We start from the raw sequence: 3,815 nt of genomic DNA on the forward strand, positions 1-3,815 counted from the left end.
TCAAGTCTAAGACGGTGGAGAGGATGTTCCTCTTGATCATGGGATTTGAGGCAATGTAGTCAGAAGGGAGTTTATTTACAAAAACTTCATGATGACTAAACCTTATATGTATGCCGGGGATCCCGATCCTTTGATAAGCACCGGTTGAATCTCAGATGTCGAAGGGTGTTGTCGCACGAGTGAATTCCCTCCTGACAATAAAATGAGACTCGTTACTAGTTTATTGCAGGGTAATGCGAAGAATTGGTTGGATGGCAGGATCGATATCGTTGGCGAGGAACCGTTTATGGGGTTATCGTGGGACGATTTTAAGAAGGAATTCTTCGAGGAGTTCTAGATGCAAGCCGATTTGACGAGGTTGCGTGATGAGTTTTGGAGTTTTCCACAAGGGTCTATGGACCTAAATACTCTTGGGGCTACCTTTTTGGCGAAGGTCCAATTTTGTCCCGAATACACGAGGAACGATAGGTTGTTGATGGACCATTTTCTTAAATACCATGAATGATGATTTGTGCAGGAAGATTAGCCTTGGGCAAGTGGACTCTTTTGCTAAACTATTTGCTGTGGCTAAGGATTTTGAATCGTATGCTCTGACGATGGTTGATGATACTTTGGGTAAGAGAAGGGTTAAATCGGTGGGCTTACGATTATGGTTTTGAGTTGCACTCGGTTGAGTGTGTGGTTAATGTGTTGTGCCTTGACTCTATTGTGTGAGTCTTTTGTTGCTTAGGCATTTAGGTTGGTATTCGGGATGTTAAACTCGCTTGAGTGAGACCCGTAGGATGTTGGTTGTGTTAGTGTATTAAATTGTGTTATAGTATGAACCAAAGAGCCGGTAGTACCATAGCATGTGCGTGACAGGTGTTATGATGTGAACCAAAGAGCAGGTAGCATCATGGCATTTGTGTTATGGCGTGAACTAAAGAGCCGGTCGGCCATAGCATGTGACGTGTGGTGTGAACCAAAGAGCCGGTAGCACCATAGCGTGGGTATGGAGACCTTATTGTGTGTGTGATTGGTGGGTGTGATCGATTTATCGGTTGCTTTACGGCAAATGCGGACGACCACTTTAGGGGTTAGTGTTACAAGGCGTATGTACACTTTCGGTCATTGTGCTAGTACCAGCCGTCATTGTGCGAGTACTGTTCCCTGGTGTGTGCGTGTTATGAGGTTAGTATGTACCGGGTGTTATATCGCAATGTGAGGGTACGTGACGTGTGTTCAACTTATTTTAGAGTGTTGTGTTTCGTGGCTCGTTGTGAGTAAGGTGGCTAGTGATATCCTGGCGTAAGGATTCGCTCTTCGTTGGCCATTTGATGCAATGTGGTGAGTGACTCCGTAGGATCTCACTCTTTGTTGACCACGATTGTGGCTTGATGTGTGGTGAGTGTTGTTCACTCTTTGTCGGCTACTTTTGTGTGTATGCGTGGTAGTGCCACTCAAGAGGCGCTTTCGTAGACCACGTACTTGTGCGTGTAGTGTCATGGTTGTTGACTAGCTTTGATGTGTGAAGGTGGCCGTGTTAGCGGTTATGACGGTGTGCGGAAGGGTGTAATCCTTGGTGTTTCCAAGCATCTCCTTAGTGATGAGTGGAAGGGTTACTAGACTAGCTGTGCGGCCTAGGTGGATTGCGACTAGCGGGTGTCGCTAGGAAATTGTGGGCATTAAGCCCCGAGGTTCGTTGGATTCGTGTGACTTCGAGTCGTCGGGTGACGTGTGACACCGGGAGTAGACCTCGAAAGGGGCGAGTTCATGAACCTTGATGGTAGTGGTGGGAGTTACAAACACTGCGTCAGGTCCCTCCTTATACCTGCCAGTGTAATGTTTGACTCCGATAGTGTGATCACTTTGTACGTAGGTACCGAAGGGAAACTCGAAGATACAACTGTGATTGTTTGTGGTGTTAGCATGCGTTACTGATTAGACTGATTCGAAAGGTCAAGGTTCGAGTACTTTGTAGTAAGTCCGCAGAGGATTGGTGTGTATGACCAACGTTGAGACCGGTCATGTGTATTGAGGAATGTTGAAATCCCGTGAGATGTTATCATCTTGGCGGTAAGAAGGTGGGGTTAAAATCCTAAGTGGGGAAGTTATGTACTCGAAGGGTACGGTGTTGCCTCGATTTAGTAGGCGTGTTCGAGAGATGTACCGGAAGAAGTCCCATATGGTGAGCAATCGCGGGGCGTAGAGTGTTGATTCTGACTATGTCATGTAGTTACATGTGAGTGTTGAGCGCGTTAGAGAGTGAGTTCTCTAGAGTATTGAGGACTAGTACGTGCAAAAAGTGACAAGATCATCCTTAATGGACGGTCAAGCGAAGGTTCACATGGTAAGGGTGGACGCGTGGTGAGTTGAATAAGATTGCGTGTCGGTTAGAGTTACCAAAAAGTTGTGGGAAATTCCATCACCGTGCGCGTGGTGCGGATGACCCAAATAGATTATCGGTTGGCGATAATACTCTAAGTCGTAACTTAGAGTGTGCCAAGGAATCGTGGAGGATTGTTGTGTGGAGTGGATATAATGTTACGTTTTAAGGACGTGGGACTTATAGGATGCAATGGCAGCATCGAAGGGTCCAGAGTATGTGGGAGAACTCGAAAAGTTGAGGAAGGTATATTTTTCCTGGTTGCGATGAGGCTTAGATCGCGAGGACGCGATCCAGTTTAAGTGGAGGAAAGTTGTAACAGCCCAGATTTCAGAGGAGAAACGACGTTCCAAAGGGAGGAATGACGTTCGAAAAGGTGAAACGACGTCTGATAATACGTATAATGATCCGTCTCAAAAAGACACTAATAAATAGCATCCCAGTTAGAGTTTTAACCCGGCATAGCCTGTCCCGGAGAAGAACGCCTTCCCGGCATCACCTCAGTAACCTGACCAGAAGGTTACTTATGTATACACCCGGGAAAGACCACGTCGGACGACGGCTAGCCGGGAGCGACATATAAAATACAGCCTGGACAAGTATGAACGCTACCGGCATCACCTAGCCGGATGCAAAGGCATTAAGAAGGTAAGGACTATATTAACACACAAATAAGCCCGCCGATAAACCGGCAACGGTTTTGCCCGGTCGTGACAGACACCGTGAAGAAACACTTGGAATAAACACGAGCAAAACCCTCCCTATTGATCAAGGTACACACCCGTAATGACCTAGTCGGGGCCACCACACTACCGGAACCACCACACTACTTGAACCACCACAACTTCCTGGTTTGGTATTCTGACATGGTACAAGGATAACATCCCGGGACAATCACGCTATCCGGATCAAGTGCGTTGTCCCGGAGCAGACACTTTATCCCAGAATGAGTGTACTGTCCCGGAACGAGTACTCGATCCTGGAACAAACATATAAACAAGTTGCATGCCACGTTAGCCCATGAATCTAGGAAAGTTTGTTAGGATCTGCTCGATTATTCCCTTGAAAGGGACAGGTGCCACGTTGATAATGCTAAAAACGAACATATATTTCATAGCATTATCCCTCAAGAAAGACAAGCTTTTAGTTGCAATTGTTCTATTTACAAGTAATATTCGTTTAAATAATAAAAGGTGAAGACAAAAGACAGATTCGACGAATTGAAGACGCAAATGATCAAAAAGCTAAAAAGTACAAAGTACAATCAAAGTGGTTCAATTTATTGATGATAAACGTCTAAAAATTACAAGAGTACAAGTTGTGAAACGCAAAGTACAAGATATTAAATCGTACGAAAAGGCGTTCGAAAATCCGAAACCGAAACATGAACCAACTTTCAGCACGCGACGCAACGGACCAAAAATTACAAGTCAACTATGCACAAGAATAT

This window comes from Rutidosis leptorrhynchoides, chromosome 8, assembly GCF_046630445.1.
Source record: "Rutidosis leptorrhynchoides isolate AG116_Rl617_1_P2 chromosome 8, CSIRO_AGI_Rlap_v1, whole genome shotgun sequence".
In the NCBI taxonomy this organism is placed as follows: Eukaryota; Viridiplantae; Streptophyta; class Magnoliopsida; order Asterales; family Asteraceae; genus Rutidosis; species Rutidosis leptorrhynchoides.